At 33.7% G+C, this 10,849-nt stretch overlaps 1 long non-coding RNA gene and 1 pseudogene across 1 annotated transcript; both read right to left on the minus strand.

Moving 5' to 3' along the window:
- Window positions 1-877: 877 nt before the first annotated feature.
- LOC107876529 lies at window positions 878-2,859 on the minus strand. The gene is made up of 3 exons (XR_007042779.1): window positions 2,629-2,859; window positions 1,708-1,926; window positions 878-1,585 (listed from the first exon to the last, which is right to left on the minus strand). It is a non-coding gene; the product is annotated as an uncharacterized LOC107876529 (long non-coding RNA).
- A 1,169-nt stretch (window positions 2,860-4,028) lies between these two features.
- Window positions 4,029-4,859, minus strand: LOC124885140 (annotated as a pseudogene).
- Window positions 4,860-10,849: the final 5,990 nt, after the last annotated feature.

The following is a 10,849-nucleotide window of genomic DNA, read 5'->3' on the forward strand; positions in this document are numbered from 1 at the left end:
TTCCAAAGGCAAAAATTACTATTGCAGTATCTTTTTTTCTCCAACTCTTTCTATGTTATTTCTCTAATTTCAAAGCTAAAAACCAATAATTGGTATCAAGGCTACGGTTCAAATGTCTAATAGTTTGGTGAAACGAATTGAAGACAAGTTGAAAGCGGTTCTAATCAATTTGCAGTCAATTTTATGATAATGAAGATTTTTTGTCTAACTACATGTGAAGAAAAAATTTTAAACATATTTCAATGTTCCTGTTGTTGCATTTTTTAAAATAAAGAAAAAAAATAATTTTTTAACCCACTTTTAACCATAATATTTTAAATCTTATTTTTAACCATGGTAAGCAGCAGCGATGAAGATTATGTGAAGAACAAAGATCATGCACGCGAAGAAGGTGGATCAAATCATGTCAAGAAAATCAAAGTAATACTATGATTACTTTTACTATTCTTGAAAGAAAAATATAAAACTTTTTAATATTTGACAAACTTCTTTCTTGGAGGAAAGGTTTTGGAACTCTGTAAATAGAAGACCCCCCTCATACCATAGCACAATAACATCCACAATGTAGTTATCAAAGAGTCTTGGTTAGGCGAGATTTCTCCCAACATGTTTATGTTTTTTCAATAGGTTTTAAGTTTTTTCAATATTATTTTTAATATGTAGGTCGTTTGACCAAACCATATTAATAATATATTTTTAATATTTTTTTTTGTTGTCATCTGATCACCATATCAGTTTGCAAACTTTAAGCTTCTGCATGACGTCCTCCCGATTTCGAACCCAACAGTTACTACCAAATAATCTGATTTTTGAAAAAAATCTTTTTTTCTACTGACATATGATTGTGTGCAATAGACCCGTATGGTCTAACCCTTCCTTGAACTGCACACATAGCGAGGGCTTTAATACATTGAACTTTTTTATATGATTTTTTTGTCACTGATAACTGGAGAAACAATAGGAGAAGTGAAGATTATTGTAGGTATGCATCAAAGGAAAGAAGAGATGGCCAGGCACTCTGATGCTTTTATTGCCTTACTAGGTTTGTATTAGGCCTTATAGTCAATGTTTCAACTTTTGCATGCAAATTCCTATACAAAAATACTTAATAGAGTAAATGAAAAAAGACAATCAGTGGTTTGACATTTGCCATTATAGGTACTAGATTCATTATATCTTTTACTTTTCATTACTATTGGATAAAAGTTTAATTCTTTTTACAAGCCACATAAACATTGAAATGTTTTTCTTGCGAATTCAAAATGTCAACTCTTGAAATTTATTCTTTTGAAATAGGAAAAAAAAATTTGAACTAACCAGGGTACATACAATGCATAGTCCAAGGCTAGTCCCACCATGCCCGAGTATGAGCATAGTGAAACAATGAGATTTCTTTTTTCAGGTACTAACTAGCTCTAAGGTGTGCAGGAAGTAAATTCATTCATTCATGCATGTATTCTGCTATTTAACTAAAAAAGTTTACCCATATATGACAATGATGTGAAAACTTCTTACAAGCGAGTTGTCAAAGGATCAGCTTGCTCGAATCATTCAAATACAGGTTCCAATGTACTTGGATAAATTCCTGGAGCAACAAAAAGAGAAATCCAGATATAGATAGAAAGAGAGTTAATATGCAGTAGCAGAAAGTATGAAAAATAAGTTAACTGGTGAACTTTATGGTTATTTTGGGAGTTGTAATCTTACCACAACCAGAATCCTCAACTTCAAAGCACATGATCATTTTGTTATCTTTCATGGAGAATTTTTTCCCTGGCTTTATTGTCGCTTGAACTTTGCTTTAGGAGCAGACCAAGTGTCTTTCTGATTAAGTGAAAAATTCCCTCCACATGCACTCCCACACCATCTCCGAAGAATGATGTAGCCGATTGCAAGGTACTCCAAATTGTAAAATGAACAAATGCACTTGTATTGCCAAAAAATCTTTATTTTGTCAGAGATTACGAGAACAAGTCGAATTCTGTGAAAATATATCTAGTAAAAGTTGCACTTACAGTTTTAAAACTTGAGAGAATCGCTAATTAGATTTGCAAAAATTTGAACGACTCTGACAGATTGTCCTTTAACCAATTTTTGCAATGGATAGAAATATGACAAAATAATATGACGAGTCTTGAATTCAGCTCTTCATAATAATTCTTTATCACTTTCTATAGTTGTAAGGAGAACAGTGGATGTACAAGAGAAATCTAGAACTGTCTCAACATTGTGATTAATCTACAGGACAGAAAACATATTAACAAGTCCTTCAAGTTCTCGAGTCAAGTCAAATTCTGATTCTTCCAACACCAGTTTTCCAGATTCTACTTGATAAAAAAGTAAAAGACATTGATACAATTCTTCTTACATCTAATTAAACTAGCTCTTTTGAGTAATGAGCTTAACCAAAGCAACGTTACCCAAAATAGTATAGTAAAATCTTTATTTCAGATAATTTATTTTCAGAGAATGGCTTTTTCTTGCTAATATGAGTTGGGTAAACATAAAACTAACTAAATACTTCTCTTTTGAAGAACTGCTTGAATTTAACTCATTTTTAATGCACTAACACCCCTAATGCAGGTATAATTTCATTAAGTTAATAATAGAGGACTGATGAATATTTACCTCATGTCACTAGAAATTGGCTTTAATAATTGCTTGATGCCTCCACTTTTCATCTTGCATCTAACTGGCTCATCAACTCTGCTCTAAGTTTCATTTCTTTTGACACTCTATTTATTAGTACGAAGATACGGACACATCCTATGATTAGGAGGTAAATTGATGCTGAGATCAGTATTGCTAGAGTCTTGATATCCCTTATGTCTATTGAAAATTGTTTTAAGTTACTGCATTAGTTTTTAGCAAAATAAATTATTTAGATTAAGAAGAATTTGAATTTTAAATATTTGTTAGTTTGTTTAGTTGTTGAGATAATTTAGGTTGTTTTAAATTTTAAATTATGTAGTTTTTTATATTTTGTTGGCTATTTAAAGTCACTTAATGCTTAATAAAATTATTGAATGCTATTGAAAGTTTGAAAACCATTTCAATCAAAAGAGAGTCATTTTAACCCCGTTTTTACTGCCCCATCTTTTCTAAAAAAAAACCAACAATGATATCAAAAGCCTCATTAATCTTACGGGATCTGTGTGTTCTTCCAAAATGCTACCATACTATTTTTAATCCACAAGGGCTATCTTTTTAACCTGTAAGGGCTACCTTTTTAACCTGTAAGGGCTCCATTTTAACCCATCAGGGCTACCGTTTTTAACCCGTGCTTATTTTCAAAGCATAGAGCTATTTTAAGGCAAAAAGATGTCAAGCACCAGTCTTTCTTTGAATGTCCCAAAAATTTTCAACAAAAATGATCAAAGTTGTTCTGTGAAGAAATCATATCTTGAAACCTATGTTTTATGTGATGTTTTGATGAATGAAAAATCCTTACAATATTTTGCAAAGTCTATGAAAGTATTTTCAAACAATACAAGATTATTGATGGTTTTTCAGCAAAGAATCAAAAGAAAAAAGAGAAAGATGAACATCAAAAAGATGTGCAAGTTTAAAAAGATTGAAAAATTCAACATCCATTGTCAGAGCAAAAATTGAGGAGGAGCAGTTTTTAAATCACAGTAATTAAAGCAAAGGGGGAGTGTTGAAAATTGTTTTAAGTTACTGCATTAGTTTTTAGCAAAATAAGTTATTTAGATTAAGATGAATTTGAATTTTAAATATTTGTTAATTTGTTTAGTTGTTGAGATAGTTTAGGTTGTTTTAAATTTTAAATTATGCAGTTTTTTATATTTTATTGGCTATTTAAAGTCACTTAATGCTTAATAAAATTATTGAATGCTATTGTAAGCTTATTAAAAGCTTGAAAACCATTTCAATCCAAAGAGTCATTTTAACCCTGCATTTGCTGCCCCATCGTTTTTTTAAAAAAACCAACAATGTCTACCTTTCCCATTATATATTTTCTTTGAATGATGTTAACTCCTACCTACAAAGTTACAGATCAGTAAGCACTGATGAATTAAGAAAACACGCTAAGCCAACAATTTACCATTGGAAGTCTCCTTAACTACAGGAAAAATGAGTAAATATAATAAAGCTGGTTCTAAAGTTTAGCAGTCTCCATATTCCTTCTGTAAGCACTCAGCTCCAGATCGTATAACTGGGTCTTCAGAATCAATAGCCATAATTAGCTTTGACCCTTTCGTTTTCTTCATCAAGAGAGGGCTATTTGTGGAAGTAGCGAGCAACCTTCCTTCTTCAGAGGTTAAGTAAATGTGACCACTGTGGAATTCAACAGTTTCTTTCATAAGTTGACATACACTATGAAGAGCTGTAGTAACTCCAACAACAGAAACTATGGTTCTGTTTGATGGATCCCAAACTAGCAGTGATGCTAAAAGCAACAGTGAGTCTGTATACTTGCTCACAGCTACATGCCATGAAGCTATACTATCTGGTACTTGTGATATACTAGTAATGTCGATCAACTCATTTGGTGGAATTATGCTATGCTTTCCATTCCTTTCCTCAGTTGAGGGATCTATTTCTCGGTACCAAATTGTTGAGATGTTATTGTGTATAATTTGGTCATTCCATCCTTGATGAGACTACAACAAATTTACATCATATGTACTACTTATAGAATAATTGGCAAGATCAGAGTATATGTTCAATGTATTGTTAGTACTGTGATCTCTGTGGAAAGCCTGAACAAAACCAGTTTTATTGTTGATGGTTAAAGAATTAAGAGCTTTCCGACTTGCAAATAGTGCCCATGTTACATCCTTCATGGATTTGTATACATTAAAATAATAAAAGATAATGAGAAGTTTGCCACTGTTTCAAGCGTAAGAATAGCACCAAATAAGTTGATAAAGAGGAGAAAGAAACAACCTCAACTTTGTTGAGCTTGATTGATAGGGTTGCTATACTTTCTGATTACATACTCACACAACTTAACCTAAGCAGTGATTATTTTAACAGTAGAATTCAAAATGTTCAACGTCCGTAATATTGGTCTCCGAAGTTCATGAAAAAGGCCAAATGCAAGTGTGTTAAAAGTCTTTGTTGTGTAAACTCTTGTAAAATGACATGTTAATAAAGTTAGCATTCCAATCAAAATAGCTAAACATGACCTGCATACAACCAATCATAAAGAAAAATAGCCGAATCAACAATCTGAATAACTCTCCACGTCAATCATTTAACTTAATATATTGGCATCCACTACTAGAAACATAGGCTTTTCCCATCACAAATCAATGGGAAATTTGTGTTATAAACATGAAATTTCAGTGTCTATAAACAGAGAAATTGATCTTTCAGGTATGGTTGGAACAGGTATCTCAGTGTCTAACATGTTCACAACATGGTCCATTGTTGTCCTCGCATACAACTGAACAATTCTTGAACCTCTTCAAAGCTACTTCAATCCCACCAGGCAACACACCCTTGTACACATTTCCATACCCTATTGTCACAACTATATTCAGTCTAGAGAAATTTTTCGTGGTTGCCTTAATTTCATCAAAAGTATAACTAATAAAAGCAGTACATCCACTAATCGAATCCAAACGAGAATTTAAATTACTCTTTAGTCTCCTAGTATTCCACTTTTTAGCCAATCCAATTTTCCTCTGCCTCCACAAAATAAATCCAACCACAAGAAGTCCAATAACCAACACACAAACTACCACCACCACCACAATAACAACCACATTCTTCTTACCTTTTCCCATTCCACCACCTGTAACAACAAGAAGAAACAAGCAATTTGCAGTGCCTTCATTAGCAGGTCCATACTGATTTGCAAAAGCTACTACATAAACCGAAGGATAAGCAGCACAATCAAATATGACTAAAATATTCTATACAAGATTATGTCTCTTATCCTTGCAAGGGTGGCAATATGACTAAAATATGCTATCCAAGATTATGTACCTTATGTCATATCACTAAACCCACATATTCTATCCAAGATTATGAACGCTTTGACAAATCACCCTCAATTTCAAAGATGTGGTTAAAAATGTGTGGGATGAAGACTATTAAGGAAAATCTCATGTGGAGCTACACCTGAAGCTAAAGTAAGACTGCTACTAAGCTTAGTAGATAATCTAAAGAGTTCTATGGAGATATCTATAGGGAGACTAAGAGGATGGTAGATACATTGATACACTGGAACAACTTTTAACCAGCAATACTCTTAAGAATAAAATCAGTCTCAATAAAGCCAAAGCAGAGTAGTTAAGTTCCTCAAGACTAAGGAAGCCATTCTAAAATAGAGATCCAAAGTGCTTTATCACCATCAGTGAGATTGATGGGCATGGAATAAAAGGTAAAGAACCGGCTCTTTGACATACAAATACTATGACATAAACATTCCATAAATCCTAAATAAGATCATTTTTTAGTAAATCCCCTTATACGTTCAAATTGGTTTACATAGGTTTCAACATCATTAGAAAGTAAACTATATCTACGGTACTACGATTATTCAAAATAGATGTCCCCACTGGAAGTGATGCAGAACACCATTACAGGCTAACAATCAGGGATCAGTGCAAAACATTAAATATTACAGAGTATTGCAATGAAGAGGGGACGATCGTGGTGGTAACGACTCAGGTGAAGAGAAAGCAGAGTTAATTCTCAGCTTTAGTGCCTACAAAATAGCTAAGCCTTTAATGGTTGCAAATCTTGTGCGCAGAGTGAGGTTGATATATAGTATCAAAGAGTGCCTTGAAAGTATGCAACTGGTGCACATCTTATGATTAAAGTTCATGAGAGCAGCAAGTTTCCTAACTACTTACCTATAGTACTCTTAAACAAAGGTGGACTAAGCTATATCACGACTATTGAAATTTGGGAGAGAAATTTTCATCAACCTCAAATATTTCAAAAATTTTAATGGAGTAATAAAGTCCGTGAGCATACAGAGATGTCAACATGAGCTTGGCCCGTGAGGCCGACCCAACCCAACCCTTTATTAAGTGGGGTTGGGCTAAGTTTTTTCAAACCATTTAGGAATGAGGCTTATATGCACAGCCTCACTTGGCCCGTCGGCCTCAGAGGCTAGCCCATGAGCTGGGATATTAAAACTAATTATTAAACATTTTTAAGTTGGTCATTAATTTATTAGGAATTAGAATTTAATCAATCTTTTCTAATTAGCTACTTATTTTTTATCCATTTTTTGGCTGATACTAATTTTTCGAAAGTTCTTAGTGTGTATTTGAAATGGCTGGTAAGCTGCTTTTAGTTGTGAACTTCAAAAAGTTGCTTTTACTCATGATGGTTTAGTAGTTGCTGCCTTTGCTTAATGCAATATTCTGTTATCTAATTTAGGCTCTTTTCTATTATAGTCTTACTTCTTTTATGTAGATACTTTGTTTATATCTATATTTATCATCTTAACCATATTAGAATTTTTCTATGAAATTTGTAGGTAATTATCATTTCTTTGCTTATTACAGTAAATGTCATGAGCTAATTACAATTAAGGAATAGTTTGGTGTGAGGTATAAGGGATAAATAGTCTGAGATAAAATGAAGAACTATTTTATCCCATGTTTGGTGTAAGGTATTAGTTATTACCGACATTATTCCATTTCCTTGCCTAACTTTTCTTGAACAACCAATAATTTAGACACTAGAGACACTATTCCAGCCTTGCCTTTAATACATTCATTCTCCACCAGAGTTGTCAGATTGAACATTTGCTTAACTATGCCTGGTGTTCCATTAATTCCAACCACACCATAATTCTTAAACACTTTTTTCAAGAAAAAACCATAAGGCATCCCATGCTTTCCTTCCTTTTGATAAATCACCTTATGCATATGCTCTATCATTAGAGTAGACAGACTAATCAGATCAAATTTACTCATTCATCCAATCAAAAATAGGTCATAACTGATACTATAGTTCTTTTCTCATACCTTGGTAATAGGACCTTGTTGATGAAATCAAATACCATCTAAAACTCACTAATTAAAAAGATTTTTTTCACTACAGCTATTGAGGTCCCTTCCACTTTGAGACATTGATCATAAACTCAGTTGTAGGCCATTGCTTTACCACCGTTATCAAATCTACAATACGTACATCCAAGATCCTACCTAATGTCACTTCATCCAGTTGAATAGGCATGGGTACTTACGTATTTAACTTAGCCTATTTTATGAGAATTTCATGGTGTAATAAAATTCTTTGATCTTATTTTCAAATACTATGGGAGTTGATTCCTCAATAAAGTACGACCAACGTTAGTGTCTAACATACTCAACTAAATCTATCATTTAAGGATTTTCATATATCTTGGGATCAAAAGTTCTTTCTAACTGAACCTTCTAGGTTATCAAGGGATAGACCAAACTTACTTCAATTGCCAAAGAAGGCTCAATAATTATATAAAGCTTTGATTTTCACTTTCGTGAATCCTCTTCAAGATGCTAAGCTATCAAAAACACATTCTACATATCAATACAAGAATATTGATACCAAAATTGGACCATTTTTCTTCGTCCGAAAAAATTATGTTAGAACCCCATATGGATCCCAGTCATGGAAAAATTGCATTTTCAAGACCAACCCAATAAGATATCAAGATTATGGAATCAAAACCCTTAAAAATGGGTGAAAACAAAGCTAAGTTTAGGGCTAAATCAAGCCTTAAAGAATTTGGGGCTTTGGTAAAAAATTCAAGAAATTCAAGCATGAATTTGAAGGATTCTTACCTCAAATATGATGATATTCGCGAAAATATATGTTAATCAAGCTCCCAAGTCACCCCCAAGACTCAATTTTAAGTTAGCACACTATTTTAGGGTGTTTGACTCTAAAGAATTAGCGAGAAATCACCAAAACGTGGCCTATGGGGTCTTTTTATACCCATGTCAGGTACTTAGATATGGCTATTGCACACCCAGGTGTGCAATTGCACTACTTGGTTGTAGGAGTAGGTATAAAGATTTCCATACTCCCTATAGTGATTGCACTACTTGATGTTAGCATAGCTGACAATTGAAACTTGAAAATTTTTAAAGTTTCTACCAATGCCTTGGGATTCATTCAAAATCTGACATATGCAAATGAACTATGTAATCATACTAAATTCGATGTTCTGGAAATAATGGCAAAGTCGTATATTCCATCCGATGCCATTTCGACCAAATATGGGTCCCAATATTCAAATTTCCAACTGTGTCATATCACTAGCCAAAATGAGCACAAACTCTTCTACAAAGGCCAAACGATCATCCAATTGGAATGGATCCCATCTAAGATCATGAGAAAGATCGAGAATGTATTGCCGCAACATAGGGACATGGAAAATTGGATGAACAACGAAAAATTTAGAGGCAAAGCTAACTCATAGGCTACCTCACTAATAATGCAAAGAACCTCAAAAGGTCTAATATATCTCAGACTGAGCTTACCCATCCTCCTAAACCTCAACACAAACTTCATGGGTGACACACAGAGGGATACACAGTCACTAACTCCAAATCTCAAGGTACAGAGCCTATGGTTGCATAGGCCTTCTACCTACTCTAAGCTACTCTTATCTTATCATAAATAAATCTGACTCTATTCAATGACTCTTAAAGGATATTTGTACCATGCAGCCTAACCTCGGAAGTCTTAAACAATCCAACTAGGAAACAACATCTCCTACCATACAAAGCCTTAAAAGGTGCCATCTCAATACTCAAATAATAACTATTATTAAATGCGAACTCTGCCAAGGCTAAGTATTGCTCCCGTTGGTCTCTAAAATCCATAACACAGGCTTAGACCATGTCCTCAACAACCTAATTATTCTGCTCAAATTGACCATTAATTTATGGATAAAAGGTTGTACTCAAATCCACTTTAGTGTCCAACTCTTCCTGAAATGCTCTCCAAAACCTTAAAGTGAACACAAAGCCACAATATGAAATTATAGAAATAAGAACCCCATGCAATCGGAATATCTCCCAAACATAGATATGAGCTAATCTCTCAGCACTAAAAATCATCCGAATAGGAATAAAATATATTCTGACTTGGTCAAGGGATCTATAATGACCTAAATACCATCGAAACCATTGAAAGAATAAGGAAAAACACTAACAAAATTCATGATAATCTATTCCCATTTCCACACGAGAATAGGTAACCTCTAAGTCAAATATTTAGTCGCTGATGCTTGGCCTTAACCTACTAACAACATAGGCAATGAGATTTGAAGCCTTCCACATCTATCTTGAAGAAGAATATACATATATATTCATGAACTACACTAAGGAGCTAGAGATATTTGAAGTAGTAGATGACCATACTGGGATGACGGATGATCCAATCCTAAAAAGAAAGATGGAACTAGTGACAACAGTAATGAAAATCGTTGGAACTAGATTCCACACCTTTACTCTAGATGACATCAAGGTTTCAACCAAGCCTCAGAGAATCCAAGACTTCTATACTTAGATGGCAATGAAAAATCTGGTTGAACGAGAAAAATACATGACACTCTACGAGTTCACTTCCAGATTCTTTAAAATTCATAAAGATTGATGGAATGCACTTGGGATCATCGATAAGAACACTTATCTAAAATTCTAAGACTTTTTCTTCAGTATCTAGATCCTGCAATATGTCTACCATGGAAACACTAGCTAAAGACAGGAGAAGTTATGCAGGAAGTTCTTCGAGATGAAGTGCGTATCATTCGACAGAGATATTTTTTCATCCTTGCATACACAAGTAAGGGTGGTCAACCAAGTAGCAAAATGGTCGTATGAAATCCAAGTATAGATCCCACAGGGACTTGTTTTAAACAACTATC

Source organism: Capsicum annuum, chromosome 7 (genome assembly GCF_002878395.1).
Source record: "Capsicum annuum cultivar UCD-10X-F1 chromosome 7, UCD10Xv1.1, whole genome shotgun sequence".
Taxonomy (NCBI): domain Eukaryota; kingdom Viridiplantae; phylum Streptophyta; class Magnoliopsida; order Solanales; family Solanaceae; genus Capsicum; species Capsicum annuum.